The sequence below is a fragment of the Propithecus coquereli genome, unplaced genomic scaffold, assembly GCF_000956105.1.
Source record: "Propithecus coquereli isolate 6110/MARCELLA unplaced genomic scaffold, Pcoq_1.0 Scaffold88, whole genome shotgun sequence".
In the NCBI taxonomy this organism is placed as follows: Eukaryota; Metazoa; Chordata; class Mammalia; order Primates; family Indriidae; genus Propithecus; species Propithecus coquereli.
The window spans coordinates 3501292-3525970 of record NW_012155062.1 but is presented as its reverse complement, the minus strand read 5'-3'; positions in this window follow the sequence as shown (position 1 = coordinate 3525970).

Genomic DNA, 24679 nt, shown 5'->3' with positions numbered 1-24679 from the left:
AGCATTTTTTCATATGTTTTTTGGCCATTATTCTGTCTTCTTTTGCAAAGTTTCTGTTCATATCCTTTGCCCACTTTTTGATAGGGCTGTTTGATTTTTTCTTGCTGATTTTTCTGAGTTCTAAATAGATTCTGGTTATCAGCCCTCTGTCGGATTTGTAGCATGCAAAAATTTTCTCCCATTCTGTGGGTTGCCTATTTGCTCTTGTGACAGTTTCTTTGGCCGTGCAGAATCTGAACTAGATAATATCTTTTTAAAATCATATCTTCAGAAACTACATAGTGTGGAAACTCATGTCAGTGAAAATTCAGGGGGATGAAAATCCAAATCTTTTATATCTCAGAATAAATTTGATCAAACATTTATGAAAAGGAATTGGCAAAACAATACTGAAGGTAAGGATAGCATTTCGTTTCAGAATTGTTTCCCTACTTGAGTCAGTATTTTGAACTTGGCAATTACAGCCAGAATTCTCTTTCAGGGAAGTAAATGCTTTAATGCCTTTTGGGTGTGTGTGGAAAGAGTATTTTAGAGAAGATTGAAGTCAGGCCTTGGATTTTCTCTATTCTTTTCAAGTTATTGATGACCTATGAACATTCATTTTTATCATCTTTGGAAGTCAAACTAAAGGAGCTAACCTCACAAAGTAGAGAATATGACATAATTCGTGATGCTAGATTGACAATATGACAACCCAGAGCGAAAAAGAAACTTTCTAGCATGATCTCACCACAGTGTTTTTCTTTTGTCCTACAAAGTAGGGCTACATTAAAATAAGCTATTTTTGTAAAGATTCATTGCTGGAACAGAGAAATCTTGAGCTTCTTCTTAAACAAATGCTAATTCTCTGTAAAAATTTATATTTAAAATTTAATACCAGGATAGAAAAATCTTTGTAATCCACTCCTCTCAGCCAGGAGATAAAAAAAAAAAAAATCTTTAGTTCTTGTTCAGTAGTGACATTTCTGAAGAAAGCATTTGTTTCAGTCAATTTATTTTTGTAGCAAGTTTGATTTTATGTAGCATCGCATGGCTCCATTCAATTCACATTTGTTTTGGTGTGAGCAGGCACATCTATAGAACAAAACTGAGGTCCGACTTGAAACTGAACGCAGGTGTCTTCACTGTGCGTTTAAAACAAAGACAATGCAGGACTCACCACTGAAACTATTAGCATGAATCAAACATAAATCCAAAGTTGTTCTCCTGGCAGAAAAGTAGCACAGCCCTGTGCTGAACTCACTCTAGCAGAAGATTTTATTGATGCAATTGCCTGGGGTACACTGGGCCACTATGTCCATAAAAATAATAATTAAGCTGTGGGATGTATTACATCCCACAGCTTAGCACCTGAACTAAGCTCAGAGCATTGATTAATATTTCTATATATATGTCTTGTTTTTTGTCATCGAGTAAGGTGCCTATAGGTCATTTATCATCTTTCATTTCCATTTTATTTTTATCACCACCTCCATTAAAAGGGAGTCAAGAAAGCAATGGAGTTTCCTTTCAATAAAATAATAGGAAGGTTTATCTCCTGAATGTTTTTTTTTTTTTCAGATTGAAATCATCTAGGTTTAGCTGCATTTTTATTTGAAACTGATCAGTTGTAGTCATGCTGACTGATTCTCTGTATAGCATGATGGAAGTAGAATGTAAATAACACACCAGCTACAGCCGTTTTGTTTTGTTTTGTTTTCAGCGGTGCTCACAGCTCAATATCCCACAGACTCAAGGGATTCCACCCCCAGCAGGATTCACGGCAACTCCTTATGGGCACAGAGATCCCTAGGTCTAGAGGCGAGCTCTCCCAGACAACTCCCGTGAAGAGCTGTGATGTCAGCTCAGGCTGCCTGGCACCCTCATGTCCTTTATGCTTCCACAGTGATAATGACACTCTCATGCCTACCCTGTAAGAATGGAGAACAAGTGGAACAAAAACCCACTGTGTATCCAGCAGATTGCCTGGGCTGTCTAGAGCACTTGATAAAGTGCTGAGAGGGAAGGGACCGTAAGCCTTTTCTCTTCCTCATGATCCCTACTTACAAATTTCCCCAATAATTCTTACTGTGCATCATGGTGGAATTCTGTTCAAGTTCTGGTACCTGACACATAACAATGACAAAGAGAGCCTCCTTACCTGAATAGTAAGTGGGCTGCATTCCTCTTAAAGGCTATGGTGTGGGTCTCCAAGTCCAAGTCCAGACCAAGTGCACGTATAAGGCAGGAGCGGGCCTCAGGGAGGCCTCCATGTCACTTCTGAAAGGAGAGGATGGCAGCCCAAATCCATGCTGGCTCATCTGCACTGATGATGATGGTGCTTCTTAAGAACAGGCTAGAAGTTGCCAGCAGAAACTCCAAAGAGAAGTTGGAGAGAATGGTTGAAGCCAAGTAATTAGACAAAAGCCTGGGACAAGCAGTCTACAATAAGTAAGCAGGATAATTAGGGAATGAAAACCAGGAAGCAAGACTGTTAGGATCCAGAAATCCTGAATCATCCAGAAAGCCAGTTCTAGTAACAAGAGATCCTTAAAAATAACAAAAATAAGGAGAAAATAGCCAGATAGAGAACTTGTTGAGGAGGTCTTGGAAGATGGACAAGTATTACTGACAACTCATTAGCTGTTTGGTATAAAGGCAAGAATGAAATTTGTGGGATTCCTCACATCTACTATCTAAAACTGGTTCACCCATTTTTTTAATCATTAAGAAAGCTGCAGAGAAAACAAATGAAAGAGAACTGTAGAGGTAGAGTGACCATATGCCCCAGTTTGGGTGGGAGAACCCCAGATTTTGCCTTTGTCCTGGCATAATCATCAATAGCACCTCCTTTCACTTTAAAGAAAAGTCCTGGTTTCAAGGACAAACATTATGGTCATCTTATTTAGAGATCTCTGATCAAGAAAAAAGAGGAAGAAAATAAGGAAACAGTCATCATCTATGTATTCAACAAATATATACTGACCATCCACTCTGTCCAGGTGCTGGTGATACAGCTGTAAATTAGAGAGCCACATCTGTCCTCATCACAGAACCAAGCATGAAACTGGGAAGAAAAACAGCCAAAAGAGAAAGTAAATACCAGATAAAATTAATTTAAGAAAGGATAACCAGCTGGCAATTAAAGACTGATATCAAAAAATAATATAGATATTCCTAAAATGTGAAACCTAAAAAATCAAAAGCTCTAGAAAATAGGACACATTACTGACCTTCCAGCCCTAGTGGTGAACTGGACAGCATCCCCTCTTCCAACTCCACTCCCAAGTTGATAGGCATGAGTTAGTAAAAGTTCTCTACACAGGATTCATTTCATCTATCAATCCATCCACCTGAAAATATTTATTAGTTCTTTCAGAGCTCAGAACACTGCACCAGTTGCACATGCCATGGTGAACCAATGGGCAGACCTTACCCACAAGAAGTTGAATTAGCTGAATTCTGAGTAGTCACAGCTATCCCAAATACTTACAGACTAGCATTACTGAATACCTAAAAGTCAAACTAAGCTTGTGCATTTTTGAAAGTAGTTTATATTTCATATTTTTAAAAAAGAATTGATATAATAATCATAAAAAAGAAAACATAACCTTTTTGGGCATTCTTTACTTGTTTTGCATATTACTCTTGTCTTTATATTTAAGAACACAATTTACAGCACAGTTTGGAAAGGCAAGTATTTATTTTTGTATTTAAGGACTCAACATCTTTATCCAACCCAGGAACTGGCATCCTGGCCCAAACTTCCTTCAATAGCATTTCCTGCTTCTCTGATTGTCTTTCCTCTTTGGCCTCCTGATACCTGGGACAACACCCAATGCACCCTTATCTCCCACCCAATCATAGGCCTCTAAGAGATCAGAGGCGGCTCTGTGGGGCCCCCACCACTGCCCTGCACTGTTGCTGCTCCTCCAGCACCTCTGCTGGTCTCAGCAGTAGCATCCCAGCCTATCTCTTCACCCGGCTCTACCTGTGGGTCAAACACCTTCCCTTCTGGAACAGAACGCCCAAGACAGCCAGGGTCAGGAGAAGCTCCTGGGATTGAGTTAAATCTTATCGCTATCCCACATTAGCATTATGAAATATAATTATGTATTAGTCCATTTGCTCTGCTATAAAGCAATGACTGCAGGTGGGTAGTTTATAAAGAAAAGTGGTTTATTTGGCTTACAGTTCTGCAGGCTGTACAAGAAGCATGGTGTGAGTGTCAGGTTTGGCAATCTTGTTCTGTGTTCTCGGTTCTTGGCGTGCTCATGGCCGAAGAATGACCAGACACACCAAAGTAAGGCAAGCATAAAAATGAGGTTTATTGAGGAGAGAAAGATGGGATTATAGAGCAAGAACAAGACAGATTTTTATAGAGTAAGATACATATGCCACAGATGATGACCGGACCCATTGTCATAGCAAAAGAGACCTTGGTTATGGGCTCGGTCTTGTTTTATAGTGTCTGGATTGGGACCTCCCCTTGGTTCAGACATCATCATGGAACCACTTTGATGGATACTTAGGAGTTATATGACCTGAGTCTTACTGTGCATGCGGATCTTCCATGGGCTTCTCTGAAAGCCCATTTGCGGGGGGCAGTAACCTGCACCAGCACCCACTTTTGTGCCTAGGAGACCTGGAATCCCTTGCTACCTACCTAACATCAGCATCTGCTTCTGATGAGGGATTCAGGGAGCTTCCAGTCAAGGTGGAAGGCAAAGAGGGAGCAGGTGTGTCATATGGTGAGAGAAGGAACAACAGAGAGAAGGAGGCTCTTTTAAACAACCAGTTCTCTGGTGTGACTGCAAACTAGTGCAACCTCTATGGAAAATAATTTGGAGATACCACAAAGAGCTACAAGTAGAGCTACCATTTGATCCAACAATCCCACTACTGGGCATCTACCCAAAGGAAAAACAGACATTTCATAACAAAGACACCTATACTCGAATGTTTGTTGCAGCACAATTCACAATTGCAAAGATGTGGAAACCACCCAAGTGCCCATCAATACATGAGGGGATTAATAAAATGTGGTATATGTATACCATGGAGTTCTACCCAGCCACAAAAAACAATGGTGATCTAGCACCTCTTGTATTATCCTGGATGGAGCTGGAGCCTATTCTCTGAAGTAAAGTATCACATGAATAGACAACAAGCACTACATGTACTCACCATCAAATTGGTCTAACTGATCAACACTTATGTGCACATATAGTAGTAACATTTATCGGGTGTCAGGCAGGTGGGAGGGGATAGAAGGGATGGGTAAATGGTAAATTCACACCTAATGGGTGAGGTGCACACTGTCTGGGGGATGGGCACGCTTGTAGCTGCGACTTGGGTGGTGCAAAGGCAATATATGTACCCTAAACGTTTGCACCCCCGTAATATTCTGAAATTTTAAAAAAAGAAAAAAAGAAAAAAAATAAACAACCAACTCTCATGTGAACTAATAAAGTGTGAACTCATCGTCATGGGCAGGGCACCCAGCCATTCATGAGGGATCCGCCCCCATGACCAAAACACCTCCCGGTAGGTCCCACCTCCAACACTGGGGATCAAATTTCAACATGAGATTTGGAGGGGCCAAACATCCAAACCGTATCATAGTATTTTAAAAAATCTCTGCATAAAGCTATATTTCCTTCCCAAAAAGAAAGGGAGTTATTTTTTAGTTTTACCTGAATAAATATTTATATCATAAACTCCAATTGCTAAAAGAGAAAAAATTACATATATGTAAACAGAGAGAGAATGAGAATTTCAAATCAAACTGATTAAGTTCTAAAAGATCTCTTGGAACCAAACCTTTAAACAATTCAGTTCCTTTTGTTTTGATTCATTAATCACCAAGCAGGCTTCTGATCTTAATTTACCTTAACCAATGGGAGGAGTACCCTGATGGGTGGACTCAAGTATTTCAAACTGGTTAATAGTTAGAATTTCCAGTGTCAATTGATAACTTATCGCTGTGGCCTACTGAAAGTGCCCTAGTATGATAACTGTTGTGACTCCCTTCTCTAGGGACTGACAAAATCCCTGAGCCAGCCCATCACTGGACAAGGTGAGGAGATACCCCACTTCTCTCCAAGGCATATTTAGGGATTCAAAAGCTGCCACATCATTCAGACGCAATGAAAATTAGTAGCTGATTAAGCTGACTCATCTCAAAACTATCGCTGACATGCATGTGAGAGTGAAAATTGGTTGAAATTAAAGGAGAAAAAGAAAAAACTGCAAGTTTCTCAAGGGTAGGGACCAGTGTATATTTATCTTTGCATCTGTGTTATTAATGTCTGTCATAATTTTTCCAAACCATAATAATTGATTTTCTAACTGTAGAATTTTTGCCACATTTATTTATCACCTCTCCTATGAATTTAGGTATTTTTCTTTAAATAGACATTAAGTCATTCATTTTACTTAGCCAAATCCTGTGAATTCCTTCAGAATTTTATGTGCTAGTTTTATTTTTCTCTGTACACATCAATTATATAGACATATACATTATACCTATACAATCCTTGTAATACAATCATCACATACATGATCCATGAGACGCACAATTACACTTTAAGAAGGTTTATCTGAGTGCCTGGGAAGCAGAGCAGAGGCTGTCAGATGAAGGGGTGATGTAACAGCCAACCTCACACGTCCAGCACCAGCAAGCCAATCCTCCCTCTTCCCACTGAACCAGGGGCTCACCTGACAGCCCTCCTCAAAACATTGCTCCGGATACCTGCTCTGAATAATCGGAATGGCCAAGAGATGAAACCTAGTTGCCATCCTGACTTTAGCAATTTAGAAAATTGTACTGAAGTTGTTCAAGGTCTTTACCAAGTGCTTCATGTGACAGTAGCACTCTTTGCTCACCAAGAATCATTCGGGGCTATTCGGAAAATTTTCTGGAGCAGTGATATTTTTCACTAATCGGCATAACCTGTGTCAGAAAAATGCATTTGCAAGACAATTGGTGCAAGTTAGCAAGTGACCGTGCCCTAAGATTTTTCACCAGGCAATCTAGAATCCTACGTAAGAACAGACACAGAGCACATTGGTCTGAAACTGGGTGGCTTTTTCAGTTTTATGCCTTTGTTTGCTTGTATTAAAAAGCTAATGGAGCTTTCGTGTCTTGCAAAAGCCTGCTCTTAATTTCATCAGCCTACACTGAAAATACATCTGTGACACTGATATTAGGTAGACTGCGTAGGACAAGGTAGAGATTACAGTCCCCATTCATCAAGTGATCAATGCTGATATCACATGCCTGTCAGGCCCACCAAGGCCATTTTTTTAAGGCAAAGGACACGTTATTTAAAGGATGATTCCCATTCCACCATTAGGCTATCAATCCATCAGCCTTATGATGACATTGGTTGACTAGTAATGCTACAAAAGAAACATTAAAAAATATTTTCTATACTTTAATACTTTACTAAAGTTGGTTTATAACCAAACATTTTCAAAAAGGCCAATTCGGTCTCCTCAAGAACCCAAACATTTGCTTTAAATGGGAATTCTCAAGCTGCAAAGTAAGCAGTAAAAGGCAGAACTGAGCTAGAAATGAACATGACAATGTGCAACATTTAGAGTGTATACCAGATTTAATTTTGCATAAGAAATGAATTTCTTCAGCTTATTTTTTAATTAGCTTAAGCAAGTGCATTCAGGAGCCAATAACACAGACTTACGGGAACTGAATTACTGAGAGGGTTCTGAGCCCAGCCTCTAAATCACAGGCCTGGAGCTGATCTCATAATTAACACTGAGCTGAAGCCCTGCATCAAATGCTGCAGAAACACCTTCGCCAAAGAGCGGATGGGGAACACAACAATCATTACACCCAGGCAGTAGCGTCTCAGGGACTACAAAGCTTCGTTGAATGTGGGGAAGTCAGTTACATCAACCTGCTAAGCAGTTAATGTCCTGTCAGGCACATCTGTGTTTACTACCATCAGATACTCCCAGCTGTTCACATCGCCTCTGTTTGATGGTCATTCTGGGACCTGCCTGATGCAGGGAAGTGTGTTATTAGAGAAGTAAATTCCTTACTGAAGATTGATCAAGGAGAGATATAAACTTCCGAATGCTGGAGTTGGTTCATAAAGTTGAAGACATAGACGTGTACTGACAATTACAGAAGGTGAATTTATTCAGGGCTCTTGATGAGGGCTTTTAGGGGCCTGTTATTGCTTTGGTTTAAATTATGCTTTAAAATCACTTCAGGTTCTGTTAGGGCACCTCAAATAGACACAAACCATCCCTTTCTCGTGGGGACTGGAAGCAGGCAGGTGCACCACCACCATCCAGAAAAGGAGCAGGAGCTCAGGGGATGCCAAGAGCACCCTCTGAATCGAACAGCTGATTACCAAGGCCTATAGGGCCACGTGCTATGGATGTCAAAGAGAAAGGGGAACGTATCCCTGCTGGGGGTCCTTGGTTTTCTTCCTCTGGATTCACTATCAGCCCTTCTCTACCCTGCCTCAGCTCAGAGGGGCCTCAGGACTCCTGACCTCTCTGGCTTCCCACTGGGCTCAGCCCAGGGGTCCCTGGGAGAAGAGCCAAGGAAGGGAAAAGAGAGCTCTCTTTAGCCTGCACTCTTCTGTCTGGCTCCTGTCACGTGGCACTGGGCCTGACTCTGGGACTCTCGTCCTCTGGCTTTCCTTGAGCCTGGGGTGGTAACAGCCCCTCTGTTTATCCCGGGCTGCTATATCCCCGCGGTCTCCTTCCACCCCGCCCACACCTTTCTGAACACTTCCTTTATTAAACCCTCCTTGAACTATCCTGGTTTGAGGGTGCCATCTTACTAGGGCCCTGACTGACATAATATCCTTTCCCAAAATGAGCTTAACAGCTCTCTGGCAGACAAAACTAACACTGCATAATCAAGAAGCTAACAGATCAAAACCTGGGTTATTTGCAGATGAGTAGCACACCCGAATCCACACACATCTTGATATTTTACCAGGTGTTGAGATCATGACGTCTATGCTGTTTTTCCTAATTCCCTCTCAAGGGTTAGTTAGATATGGTCTCCACACAAACAAGTTTCATCTATCTCACGGGTTTTATACCCCACCTCCTTTCTTGCATTCCGCACTCAGCCCTTCCCCAGCCAGCCTCACAAGAATGTGTTGTCTGGCAAGTCCACTGGACACAGATACAAACTGATATAACCCGAATGTTCTGACCCATGCAGAAACTATACACAGTTAAGCTCTGAAATACTCAAGCTTAGACTCTCCTACTACTGCTTAGATAGTTGGCCATTTTGGTGCACCCAAGCATTGGTTAGAAGAGTTGGTTAAAGCAAACTAGCATAAATGCAAAACTACAAAGTGAGAGCAACCAACTGCTCTCCTACTTATCTTTAGTCATTTTCTACTCATGCTATCACCTCTGGTAGCCAATTAACCAGGATATAAGATTTAGTTTCAATCATTAAACAAAATGAAATTTAAAGATGGGTATGAGAAGAGAGGTGCTCAGTGGCTGGTGGTGTTGCTTTCTCAATAAAATTTTCATTGTTTTAGTACGTAAGACTTGTATCTCTCCTGGAGTGACCCAGCAAAGCCAAATGGCTCAGAATCTTCCAGAAGCTCTCAATGGGTTAAAAGAAGAACTTCTAGCTGCACTGTGCTGCCTTTATTATTGGTTATAGACCACCTTCATGGAAGTACTCGACTTCTCCACAGGTACAGCAATTTCTTTTTTGGCAACTTTATTGCCAGACAACCTGCTTTCTGGGTATGTTGTTATCACTGTAGTAAGTTGATGTTTCTGACATTGTTCTTGGCAGGCTCGGTTTTCCAGAGCACTGATTAGAAAGAAAACATGAAAAATCTGGCACTGTTTTGTTCACTTTTCTACCTTGTGTGTTATATTTCATAAGAAGAGAGTTGGAAAAATTATACTTTTAACAAACAGGGCACCACCGAATAAAGATATGGAGAGATAGCAATCTGCAGAAATCTGTCATTGCCAGAGTTTCCCACAAGAAAAAGTCCTGAGGGGTATGGAGTTTTAGCATACACTTTGAAATTGTTTCCTTTAATTTTTTTAATCATGTGTAGCAGATTCACCAAATTTAACTCATAAAAACTCAAGATGTACGAATAAAGCATGAGTACTTCATTTTGTCTTAAACTAAATTCTCAGCCCTGTCACTGTCCACACCCCTCACTCACCAAATCCCCATCTCCCACCTCATGATCAACAGGAAACAACTTGCTAAATGTCCAATCCTATTTAAGTGTGATCTAGTCTGATCATTTAAACAGCCCGTTTACACAGAGTTTAGTCTTTTGAGCAAGTGTGATTTTCTCTGAGGTAGCTCCCACCCCTGGTTTCTTTCCTTGTGATGTCATTGGGCACGTTGGTTGAAAGGTGTGACGTATGAGACTTTCCAGAAGTGGGGAAGAATTAGGTTCCTTCTGTCCAGACTTTCCGTCTCTTGTCCATCCATGCACTGCCGGTGCTGACGGCGTTCACAGCTGAATTTTGTGTCTGGGGTAACTTATGACCTTGACTCAGTTCGGTCAGGGCTCACGAGCACTCCCTGGTGGCTTCGACCTCACTCGGGTTTGTGCTCTTTCTACAGACGTCTGTAGGTGCGGCTCCGACTGCCACTCAGCCCTGTCTTGGTTATTTGCTCAGCTGCCCACGTCAGAGAGCCATCTCACCCCGCGTGGGCAATCGCTCCACCTCTTCTCCAGCCAAACTCTATCTGCTACCGCGTGTTCTGTCCACACAGCTTAGGAACTAGGAGATGGTCAGGATACCTACATGGTAAGGGTTCCCTCTGCCCGGACTGGGTGCACCCCCGGGTTGACGTGCTCTATTCTTAACTGAGGTAAGGAAGTCTCCTCCTGGAGTCCCAAATGCAAATAAAGGCAAAAAATAATTAACTTCCACAGTCCTGCCAATATATTTAAAGGGCTCACTCTTCTCCAAAACACCACCCGGAGAAGAAAACTCAGAAGATGTATCTATGTCCATATAACTCTCCTTTCTGCCTCGCTCTGCATATCTCCTCACACAAATCTGGCATCAGAAGGAGGGCACTTATTTAAAATGCTTATTTACGTTTTTCTCACAGCCCCAATAATGTCAGAAGTATTTAATATCTTCTCTCTATTATACGTATTACTCAGGTAGAGTAATACTAATTGTTGTAACAACCCCCTCAATCTTGGTCACATGATACAGTACAGGTATTTTCTCATTCAAGCCATAGTCCAAGGTTGACCGATGAGTGTTTGAGGGGTACTGAGATGCTCTGATGCGCGACGTTATTTGGGGCCACAGGATGCTTCCATCTCCTGGCTCTACCATCTTCTAGAATCTCTGAGCTCTCTGCTGACTTGTCACTACTTTGTCTGCAGCTGAAAAAAGAGACAGTAATTGGAGGAGTACACAGGTTTTGGGACCCAGGCCCAGGAGTAAGCAGCACTCTGTCCTCATTCCATTAGCCACATAACTCCAAGGAATACTGGGAAATGCCATCTTCCTGGGTGCCCAGGAACAATATGCGACAGGCATGATGGACATAAGGCTTTGTCTCTGCCACAATCTAGTGATATAATCTGTTAACTGAGCCCACCAAAATTGATAGTTGATATTGTAATGGTGGGAAATTTTAAATATCCATTCTTAAGCCACGAGCTTCCATGTCAGAGGCTGAATATCTTTCACTTCAGGTTCCTTTTATTTAAAATACTAGTCTCCAAGCTGGACACAGTGGCTCACACCTATAATCCTAGCATTCTGGGAGACTGAAGTGGGAGGATTGCTTGAGGTCAGGAGTTTGAGACCAGCCTGAACAAGACCCTGTCTCTACAAAACATAGAAAAATTAGACAGGCATGGTGGAACTTGCCTGTGGTCCCAGCTGCTTGGGAGGCCGAAGCAGGAAGGATTGCTTGAGCCCAGGAGTTTGAGGTTGCAGTGAACTATGATGATGCCACTGCACTCTAGCTGGGGTGACAGAGCAAGACCCTGTCTCCAAAATAAAATACTAATCTCCCCTGGGACTATGGGTAGGCTACTGTAGGCTAGGATAAAGGTCCGGTATGCAGGTGGGGGGAGGGGTGTGGTGGATTCTTTAACAATTTTAAAATATTATCCTGTTACAATATAATTTTAACAGCTTTAACAACCCTTCCCCAATACAAATATGAATATGAGAGTGAATTGGAGTGTAGGCAAGGGCCATTGAGGAAAGATGAACATCCCGGTGTAGAGACTATTTAGCAAAAAGAATTGAAGGTAAATCCGGGTCCATACACAGGGCTGGCTTCACAGGCATGTGGCCCGTACAGTTGTAGAGAGCCCTGTGTGCACAGGGCCCATGCTTGGCTCTGCTGTCCCCATCTTGAAATTCGTAACAATTTTGAACATGGGGCTTTACATTTCCCTTTTGCATTGGGCCTCACAAACTATGTAGCCTGTCCTGTCCATATATGATCATGCTCGAAGGTTATAAAATGGATCTGGACACTAGGTGTCTTCAATCCACACTCTGAGAAGAACTTTGGGTTTAATGGAAGTTCCTGGGGTCTCTGCAACATGGGGAGATCAAGCAGATGTTCCTCTGCTTACTTTTATTCATCTCATGCATTGGGTTTATGCATGAGATTTTATTTGAGAAATGTATTCTACTGCTAAAAATAAGTTTATACAAACTTTTTTATTTTGGGGTACAAAATTCCTCATTCTCCTTGATACTATAGCAAAAAGTCAACTACAGTGAATGAAAAGAAATCTAAAAGTTGGTCTCTGAGCACCTGTGTTTACTTCCCAATTCCATCACTTATTAACTTTAGGATCTTACATAAGATATAACTTCTCTGAGCCTAAGTTTATTTATCTGTTAAACTGAGATAATAATAAACTTGGAATTATTATTGTTTCAGTTGTATAAAAATAATATATGTGTAAATACTTTTAAAATAATGAAGTATGCCCCATATAAATAAAAGGCATTACAATAGTCCGTTGACATATTTTAAATAGATTTCTTTGTTTTTAAATTTATTTCTTCTTCTTCTTTTGTTTTTTTTTTTTTGAGACAGGATCTCACTCTGTCACCTGGGCTAGAGTGCAGTGGCATCATCATAGCTTGCTGCAACCTCAAACTCCTGACCTCAACCACCTAAATTTATTTCTTTTAAAAATGTGAAATGAATAGGAAATTAAGATTAACTATAGGGACGTGAATAAAAATACCAATAGCGTACATTTGATTCCACACTTCTGGGCCATTTGCTGGTTATACGCTTTGCATAGCAGGTATTATGAATAGCATTGTGTTGTCAACTCAGTAGAAATAGTAAAATTAAACGAGCAATATATCAATCAAATTTGGTTTTCCAAAGAGTATTTAATTAAATGGCATTTGATATGTAAAATATTGATAAGCAATATTTCTGTTCCCCGATACTCCAGAGTATACTAAAAGAATTAGAATCCCAAAACTCCGAATTACTGGATTCCACACCCAGATAATTATGAAGAACAGCAACGGCAGAAAAAATCCTCTCAGCAAGTGAACTCTTCACTGATTCTGGAGTCTCTGATGCTTTGTGGCCTCCTACGTTGCTGGCTAAAGGAAGACAGGTCCCGTTGGTCTCTTTCCCTTGGTTTTGGTGTTTGATAAACAACCCCATAGGGAAGTGAACATCCCACACAGGAAAATGGCCTCCTCCCTGGCGCAGAGCTGCCCTGTTCCTTTCCAGTGACTCCCACTGAGCTTGCCAAGGCCCTTCCCAAATAGGAGACAACTTTTACCTATAGCTTGGAAGAGAACAGGGAGGGACAAAATAATATGAAGAAGTTTGAACAAAAAAAAAAAAAAAAAGGAAGGTATTCCAGGGGGAAAAGAAACCCCGGAGGAAAGCAATCTAAGGAGTACTCTTGTGTCGGGAAGAGGCCTAACTTCTCTTCTCCCACTGCCCTGCAGTTGGGTGGCCTGTTGTCCTTGCATTGAATGCACATGTCAGGGTTCCCCTGGCTGGGGGCAGAATGAGTCACTAGTAGGAGAGACAAATCCTTGAGTCCTTCAGAGAGGTTAGAGTTTATAGTCTGTGAATGTAAATTTGTGATTTAATTTTGAAATTCCCTTCTCCTCTTGCCTTCCTCTTGTGTGATGGCTCCTGGGTATGCAACTGGTAAACCCGGAGCTTATAAAAAATTGCTCTGTTGACATAGTATTAAAGGATTGCCAGGGGATCATTGGTAGAAAAATTAAAACAATGATAATACTAATAAAAGGCTAATATTTTTGAGCTTGTATTATACTTATTAGGCTAAGAGCTGTTACATTAATTACCTTATTTAACCTTCATGTCAATCTATGGATTTAGGTGTTATTATAATAATTATTATTTTACAAATTTCCTCATGAGAAAATAGAAGCTCAGAACTGCTAAATGGCTTGTGCAAAGCTGCATAGTTTGTATATGACAAGCGTCAGGACTCCTGCCCGGAACTTCTGGAAAGCAGAGTCCACATGCTTTGCCCTTTCTATGCTGCTGCCCTCAGAGTGTACAAGTGCCCTGGCTACAGGAGCCACAAAAAGATAAACAGTTCACTAGATTTGGTAATCCCAACTTTAAATATATATCTAGAACTACAAAAGGGCAAATGCACTTTGGCAATTTTCTGGTGCATTTGATCTGTGACTAGAGCCAGAGTAAATTAATCAGTCCTACCCGCTGGCTTGATGCTTGCTAATTTCTTACTTCCTTTAAACAGAGTCTCAAAGCTGTGTCAGTCAGAGGAGATGATTTTCCTAATTCTTCTCCCTCCTGCAGAATGGAAAATGCTGCAGCTACAATTTGAATTTATGTGTTGGCCCTGCAAATCCACTGCAGGCCTCTTCACCTGGAAGCTGTGATTTTCACAGTAAAATCTATTCCTGCCATCATGAGAGGATGTGTAGCTCAAGCATTAAGCATAAATTACACTTATTCACACTTTGTTCACATTCTCATTAGCATTTAAGAGTTTGTCTTTCAAAGAGTTAACAAGAAAATCTACTACATTTATCTTTTGGTGTTTGCTTCACACATGAATTGATGGTTTTAAACTATTATGACCCTCAGAGGGGGTCATAGATATTTTAGGACAAAAATACTAATCTTCCACCAGAATCTATAGCATATAAAGGCCACCAAATTTTCAAACGAAAATTCTACACTGGACTTACCAATGCACACAAACCCAGTAAGAAAGCTATGATAACAAGAATGACAAAAACGTTTATTTGGCATTAGCAATGCGTAATGGGGAGTTCAAGTAAAGAAGGAACCATTAGAATTACATAAAGCTGAAAGCAGCCTTGAAAATAGGTCTGAGGCCTAAAAGAAATCAGGACAAGCCTACAGAGGAGCTTACAAATTATAGACAATAATGTCCATGAAAGGCTCAATGTCAGTCCCCTTTGCCTCGGCCTCCCCGGGGCAGAGCATGGATGACCACCAGATAGTTTTGGAGGAATAAATGCAGCACTACAGCTCCTACTTGCTCTCCCCGTAGCCCCTTTCTTATATTCTGTGACTGGCATTATAGGCTCGTGTGAAATAAATGACCAATAAGAACTGATTTTAGTTTATAAAATCTTCTCACAAAGCCATTTTTTACAAAAATGAAACTTTAGTTCAATCAATTCACTCCATCAGCCAATATCATTGATCAGTGATCAGAGTCAAGGCAGTGTGCCAGGTTACACGTGGTTCTTATTTGAAAGTAGTTTACAATCTCTGTGGGGTTTTGTTCTTTTTTGGCCTCCATTGGATTCTAACATGCTTCCAACTAATAGCCACTTGCCCAGGCTGTCTGTCTAGGGACTGGTTTAGTAGAAGGAAGTCTTAGCAAATTTGGGATTGGTAGGATGATGCCAAAGAAAATAACTGGATATTAATCTGTCAAGCTACTTTGTATCCATGATTTTTCTTTTCAAGCCTTTTGTTTTGTTTTTTTGTAAACACCAAAGCTTAGTTAATTTCTTCTATTTTATCCTGTGGTCCAAAAACATGAACACTCCCAACATTTTCTTACCAAGCTGATACTGGCAGGTAGCACACATGACAGGGAGAAGAAAGAGGTCACAGACTACACATTTTCTTTTTCTCTTTAGCTCCTCTTATAGGCCTGTCCTGATTTCTTTTCTGCCTTGGGCCTATTGTCAAGGCCACTTTCAGCTTTATGTAATTCTCATGGTTCCTTCTTTACTTGAACTCCACATTACACATTGTTAATGCCAAATAAATGTTTTTGTCATTCTCGTCACCATAGCTTTCTTACTGGGTCTGTGTGCATTAGTAAGTCCAGTGTAGAATCTCATTTCTTTGAATAGCTTCACAATTTCGTGCACCTACCATAAAAACAAGCAAATTGACACCCTGCCAGGAGTAGCCAGAGGAGATCTTAGAAGAGAGTTCATAACGACACTGTTGCCATATTGCATGCCTGTAAATAATTCATTAAATCAACCACCCTTTTGTTTTAAGCAAACACAAGCAGATGCCTTTTTAAACTGGATGCAGACAACAGTCTTCAGAAAAACATTATTGTAATACAACACTTAAAAAGAATAACGTATTTGCTTTATTGATTTTTGTAGTAGTAATACACAGTGATTACCTCTGTTATCCATTTTATCTTACTCATGGGCTTTGTCCTCTGCTCTTATTATTTTATACTGTGTGAATATGTGTGAAATTTCATTATTAACAGCAAGAGTGTGGAAAGGTAATGAGATCAATTCATAATCAATCAAGTAAATCCAGGTGATTTTCCCGGTCAACGCTGTCTTGCAGGTCTGTGACGTTAATACCACAGTCAGAACCCTGCTGGCTTCTTGATTCACAAGAATCTATATAACCAGATTATTATGGGAAATGGAGCAATTTCCAAAAGACCAGCATCTCTAACATACTTAAAAGATTGATGAGTCTTTGTCTTTTAGAACAACCAATGTGTATATGAACAAATAAAGTTTGGGGCCAAAAATCATTATATTTATATTTTCTGAAAGGTAATCTTTATCTGTGATAGTTTACTTTGTAAATTTATGTATTCATTAATATTCTATGCTGTTTCAGGAAATATTGTGTCTGATTTACTTCTTCAAAGTGTCATTTAAAAAATCTGGGTCCAATAAGCTGACTCATATTGGCTAATAGTAGTGCACAATCTTAGCTATACATTAGAATCACATGTGGAAGATTTTATAAAATACATACACCCTACTTGCAGGGTTTAGATTTAATTGGTCTGAATGGGACCCAGGTGATATAATCTGTGAAAGATTTCCACACATTTTTCTTATATGTAGCCAGATTGAAAACTCTTACAAGTGTCTGTTGACTAGGTATTCTCATTTATTTGGGGATAGTCATCATACCTGAAAAACTTATTAGCACACAGTGTATTATAAATATTATTACCATAAAGACATGTGTAATATATAATTCTAGAACTGGAAGCAAATTTGGAAATATGGCTTCTCCATGCTGTAGATGAATAGAAATCCCAGAAGACTAAAATGTTATTAGTGCTAAGTTCAAAGTAGAATCCATATACCTCAGAATTCTGGTTCAGTTTTTATTCTATTATAATTTGGACTGGCCAAAATGGAGCTATAGATATATAAATATATAGAGAGATTTAAAACTATTGGGTCCAATACAGAGAGGTCAAGAAGTGTAGAGATGAGGAAGCAATCAAGGAGCTTTAGGGAAACCGGAGCTCAAGTCTAGAAGGTGAGAGAACAAACATTGAAGGGGTTGAAGAACCAAGGGTCAGCTATCAAAGTAGATTCTGAACAACATGAGAGCAGGAACCCAAGATAGAGTTTAGACAAAAAGAAATCAGAGCTTAGGCAAAAAGCCTGGGAATGGGCATGGAATTATAGCAATAATAATAGAAGCTGGGGTTGCATCTTAGAATTAGTGAGTGGCATGTTTTCTCTGTAAGCTCAGGTGAGCTTCAGAATGTTGATCGGCTTGAGGCAAAGTGACTTTCCTGGTTACAGTTAGGCAGACATAGAGTAGAGGAAGCTGTTGTTCACAGTCACAGCTCAGTAGGAAATTCAGTACCTAATACAATCCTTGCAGGAGACCCTAGTAAAGGGAAACCCTAACCAGATGTTCTGATTATCACTATTAGTGAGTCGATTGGAATATTAGTGCAGGGTTTATTGATTCCTCCACGGTGGTTAAAATTAGTGCCAGATGGCTCTCCTGACCCAGAGCCTCTTTTCTGTTCTCAACTATTAAAAAAAAAAAATTTGATAGGATCTGCTATTACAGATCCTTCAGTTGCTGGTATGATATTCACTTCAGTAAAATTATTATTAATTTTTATCATTCTATAGATCTCATGCATTGTACTCATACTTAACTATCAATATTAATCTAATAAAACAACTTTATCTCTTTTTGTTTGTAATAGCTTATAGTGTCCATTTTTTTCTGAAAAATGGAAGTCTTAAGATGAAACATTGTAGGTGAATTTATAGAAATGAAATAGAAAAATGACTACATTTATTTTTAAAATACAATAAATATATAATCTATATTTTCTATATTCTTTATTCTTAAAAATTGTTCTATATTTAAGAGGCTCATTCTTTGACATTTATGCAGGAATTTTAATTGTGTGTTCATGTAGTAATAGGTTTCCAAAAAAGAAAAATTTAAATGACATCATAATAACCTTTGGCATAAAACCTCATGAGCTAGAAGGAACCCTATTATTCTATTACCTACCCCACTATTCCCTGGAAACTTACAATCAGGCATGTAATTAGTTGATCCTAAGTCCCTTGAAGAAATTGATTCAATAATGTAGTCATCATCCTTATTATTCTTACAGAAGTCAAAGCTTCAAATATTCAGGTAGCCACCGAAATGGTCTATCTATACCAGCAAATTTTGTTTTAATGTTTTTAGTTATTTAGAGAAACTTTTAAGAATTCCACAATTCACTTTAGCCCTGGGCATTAATAATAGTCTAATCTTGATAGAATTTGAAATTGTGTCACTTATGTGAGATCTATACTGATTTTTTTTTTGAGAGCAAGAAGAACAAGCACTGAAATGTCTTTCAGAAAGATTTACAGCATTAATAACTCCAGGCTATTTTAAGTCACAGTCAATCTTTATGGAGGAAGTACAGAGATTATACAGCAATTCTTTTATTTTTCTTTTCCTCCTAGAATTGCAAACTGATATTTCACATATAAGTTATTTGTAGAAAACAGTGCATTCACATTTCAAGAATATGCCTAAGGTCATTACTTTCTTTTCTTAATTCTTTCCATCTGTGCTCAGATGCTCAGTGAAAACAAGAGTGCTACCCTGAATTTATCAAGTCCAAGCAGGACCTGAAATTGAAACTTATTTGGTAATCTAAGGTACACAGTCTTCCACATAAACCCGGTCAGGACTCTCAGTTTTGGGTATAGAGACTGAGAAGACCTGAAGATAAGATGCAGGATCTAAAGATATAGAATAGGAATTTTCATAACAACATTACCCATACTAGTCAAAAGTTGGAAACAGCTCTGGGGTGTTCATAAATAGGATAATGAATAAATAAATTGTGGTATAATCATAAAGAATTTCTCTGCAATAAAAACAAACTACAGATGACACCAAACAACATGTTCACTGAAAGAAGACTTACACAAGAGTATACACTGTATGATTCCATTTACATGATGTTCTAGAGAAAACTAATGTATGGTAGGAACAAATACATGAACAATGGTTCCTTCTGGGCGGCAGCTGCGAGGGAGTACTAACTGGGATGGGGCATGGGGAACTTTCTGGAATGATGGTTATGTTTAATACCTTGCTAGGAGTTCTGGTAACACAGATACATACATTTTTGAAAACACGGGATGTACATTTAAGATGTGTGCCTTTCATTAAATGTCAATTTTATATCATAAAAATAGAACTATAAAGAAATATTGAATTCTAGCTAATGATATGCATAATGAAGTATTTAGGGGGAAATGTACTGATGTCTGCAATGCACTTTGAAATGCATCAAAAAATAAGATGGATTGATCGATGGCTAGAGAGATGGATAGACGGATAGAAGATAAAGCAATATAGGAAAACGTCAATGGAATGTGCATCTAGGTGATGCCTATTCAGATGTTCACTGTCTTTCAACTTCATGGCATGTTTGAAACTTTTCATAATAAAATATTTTTTTAAATGGAGGACAAGAGTCCATCTTGAAAAAAAAGTCTATAATCTAAAGGTGATTTTTTTTCAAGAAATAGCCTGCTGACGTGCTGTTTCGTATTGAAACAGCATTCAAGTATCAATGTTTGCCTGAGAATGACTGAGTTCAGTTCCTTATCATGCATGTCTGAATTGTGAACCTTGCTGAGCTAAAACACCAGAATGTCTTTTTTCTACACACTACAAACATATCCTTAGAGTTTTTTTTTTAATTTAAGGTGCACTCCACCAAGTGATGATGTTAATTTTTTTTAAATTAGAAACCAAAAAGAAGCAAAGACATTCTTAATTCTACAAATCTTCTAATGGTCCCCAATAAGTTTATTTTTTGGATTTTAGGCAAAATTTATGTTTGGCTTTCTGGAAAAAAAAATACTTTTTATTCACTCTTTCTTTGGGAACAACCACCCAGAAATCTTAACAGTTTCTTTCCACTGTCAAAAAATATGGTCATGGGATTCTCAGCAATAAGTAAAAAACATTTATGGTGATTTATCTAGAGCCTGGTTTGTCTCAACATGATTCCTTCAAACACCTCATTACTTAGTTGCTATTTAGTTTTCTGAGGACTGTTGCCATCTGCAATTTTCATCGCTTTTAGAAAATGAAGGACAGTTCGTATGTGGGCTTTGGGATGATTGATAGTAGAGTCACATTTTGTAAAGTTTGTGACAAGAATGACAACTCTTTCAAGACACTGTTCATTGTGAGTCAAATTCAACATATACTGCCCTTTCTAAATGTTTCTTTTGACCTAGATTTATCTGTTGCTGAATAAACGATCTTTCCATATTGTCTTGTACAATATAAAATCTTCGTGCAATGTTGTCTCTGACCTTAAAACCTCCTTGGCGGCTCCATAGCTGCAACTCTGCCCTGAAAGTCAAGAATAGAGCAGTTATTTAGCAGCAACTGAAATCTGTAAACTCAGTCTGTGCTGGTTTATTGTTGATGGAGTGTAAACGATGTGCAATTGCTTTGCCATAACTTCTCAGAGATTGATCTTAACATTTTGCTACACACCCATCAACAGCTAAGAAATTTGATGCAAATTTACTGATAATAACAGCAAGTTATTCCATTTCATTCTTTCCTGTCCATTATGGTCCAGATACTTTTGTGGGTAACTAATCTGTTATCTTTTTCTTTCCTTCACTTAATGTATATCTTGAAGAGAATAATAATTGATTTAATGTTTGCTATCCTTTCATCCCCTTTCCCCCAAATTTTCTATGCCAGAGAGATAAGACTGATTGGACCAAGAAAAAGTCTCATCAAGCAGGAGAAATAGCAACTAATGTGTTATGTATGTGATACAATGTTTTTGTTTTTTGGATTTTTTTTTATGAAAAGGCAGTTGGAAAGCCAGCGATGGAGAGTCTCAGCACATGCTCCATTTAATCTCTTTGATTGTTAAAAGTCACAGTGTAAAAAAAAAATTCCCTTTTCAGTAGGAAGAGTAGGAGCTTCTACACAAATTAGCTGCAATAGTATTCAGTCTGTACAAACAGTTCGTAATGCATCCAAGAAGGACAAAAAGGTCTTTGTATCTGTCATTTTAACTGAAGCCATGAAACGAGAGTATATAAATGAGTCACATGTGCTCCTTTATCTCATTCTGTCCTTTACTCTTTGTTTCCTTGTTCATAAATATAAGTTTCCACATTTAAAAAAAAACTGCATGATTGTTCTGATTTATTTCACACCAGGTTTATGTCTATGCATGCCATTTTCATGTGCATTCACACAAATATTCTATTCAATTAGCCATCTGGAGTAAAGAGCCTTTTCTTGTTTGTAATATTTGGTATATTAGGGTCTTCAGTTTTGTCTAATTGTTTTATTGTAATCTGATTATTTTGTATATACGACCATAGTATACGACCATAGTATATACGACCTTTTTTGTTTTGCTTATTCCATACCCCCATAAAAATGTTAGTTTTCATAACATAACGTTTTAAAACTAGAAGAGACTATCTCAGTCTAGTTTACATTGCTGTAAAGGAATAGCTGAGGCTGGGTAATTTATAAAGAAAAGAGGTTTATTTGGCTCACAGTTCTGCAGACTATACAAGAAGTATGGCACCAGCATCTGCTTCTGGTGAGAGCTTCAGGCTGCTTCCACTCATGGCCGAAGGGGAAGGGGAGCAGGTATCACATGGTGAGAATAAGAGAGAAAAAGAGGAGGGAGGTGCCAGGCTCTTTTTAACAATCAGTCCTCATGGGAACTAATAGAGCAAAAATTCACTCATTACCATAAGGATGGCACCAAGCCATTCCTGAGGGTTCTGCCCTCATGTCACAAACACCTCCCATCAGGCCCAACCTTCAACACTGAGAGTTAAATTTCAACATAATATTTGGAGGAGACAAATATCTAAACTATATCAGACATATTCGAGACATCTAAAGCAAAAGTCAGAGGAGCCAAGATGGTGGACAAGAAGCAGCCTGCACAGGCCACTTTCCTGGAGAGAATCAAAGCCGGTGAGTAGATATTCACCTTCACATTGATTGTCTAAGAGAGAGCACTGGAAATCAACAGAGAGGTGACAGGAGGCTCCCAAAGTGAAGGAGAGGGAAGTGGGGTGGCACACTCAGCAGAAGCAGAGGAACATGGGGAGGGTGCCTGCACGTGGGGAAGGGACAGAAGAGAGAGCCCAAGGACTCCAAATTTCCCCTACAGACATTGTAATTGGAGCTATGGGAGGGTCCTTCCACAGCAGCACACTGCCAGACTGACACATGGAGCTGACTGGAGACTCGTGCAACAGCATTGCTTCAGAGAAAAGGCACAGAGGTGTTCTGCAGGCTTAAAAACCCTGGGCACTGTGGCTGATACCATAAGGAGGTCCCAACTCCAGAGCGTTTCATATGTTCCAGGGTCAGATCCATTGCTGCCACCTCCCTATCACCCTTGTTTGACTGAGGAGTGAGCAGGGAGGCTGGGCACTCTTGTGAATCCCATAGGTGGATGCTGTGTGCTCCCACTGCCACCAGGGGACCCAAAGCCTGCTGCTGCTGCTGCTGCTGCTGCCTAGATGGGCCCACCAAGCCACAGCTGCCACAGGACCCAGACAAAGAGAGATCCTGCCACCCTGGATGTCTGCCACTGCTATCTGGGTGGCATAGCCACCACTGTTATCACCTGGGTAATGCTGCCACCAATGGACCTGGGCAGGACAAACGCACATACCACCACCTGCTGACAAACACTGCTGCACTGGACCTGGGTGGGGAGAATGCTCATGCCTCTGCCAATGGACCTGGGCAGGGTGAAGACTCATACCACATGTGCCCAATTCCTGCTGCATGCCCCCAAGGACACCCACCACCCACCAGACAGCCACTGTGCATCGGCCACCCATGATACCCACAGTGGAACATAAAGACACAGGAAAGCAGCAATGTTAAAGGCTCACAGTGTATCCAGCGCTCTCCTGCCTGATCAGTTTTCTGGAGTAAGACTCAAGCACACCATCCAGGGACCTCTCCTTCACTTCACTGAGCAACAGAGTTTCCAGCAGAGGAAAACAGGTATACTGCAAAGCTATCTGTCTTGAGCTAAGAGAAGAGGTTTCAGATGAAAAGAAATCAGCATAAGAACTCTGAAAACATGGAAAAAACAGGCTGTTTTGACATCCCCAAAGAATCACAATAGTTCTGCAGCAATGGACTCCAACCAACAGGAAATTGTTGAAATGTCAGATATGGAATTCACAATATGGATGGCAAGTAAGATCAATGGGATTGATGAGAAAGTTGAAAACAAACAGAAAGAAACCAAAAAATAATTTGATACATGAATGAAAAATTTACTAAAGAGTTAGGTAAGAGAAAATATAACAGAACTTCTAAAATGAAAGAGGCATTTGGGGAATTTCAAAGTACAAAAAAAAGTTTTAATAACAGACTAAACCAAGCAGAAGAAAGAATTTCAGAGCTTGAAGACAAGGCTTTTGAATTAACCCAGTCATTCCAAAACGTAGAAAAATGAATCAAGAAGAATAATCAATCTCTCTGAGAAATACGGGACCATGTAAAGTGAACAATTATAAAAATCATAGATATCCCTGAGGGAGAAGAAGAAAAAGTAAAAAGCATGGAAAACCTATTTGAGAGAATAATTGAGGAAAACTTCCCTGGTATCACTAGAGATTTAAACGTCCAAATACAAAAAGGTCATTGAACACCTGGAAAATTCGTGGCAAATAGGATATCACCAAGGCACATAGTCATCAATATGGCCAAGGTTAAAGTGAAGGTAAAAATCCCATAAGCTATGAGATGAAAGCATCAAGTAACTTGCAAGAAAAAACCTATCAGACTAATGACAGACTTCTCAGCAGAAACCTTATAAGCCAGAAAGGATTGGGGTCCCATTTTTAGTCTTATTAAACAGAATAACTGCCAGTCAAG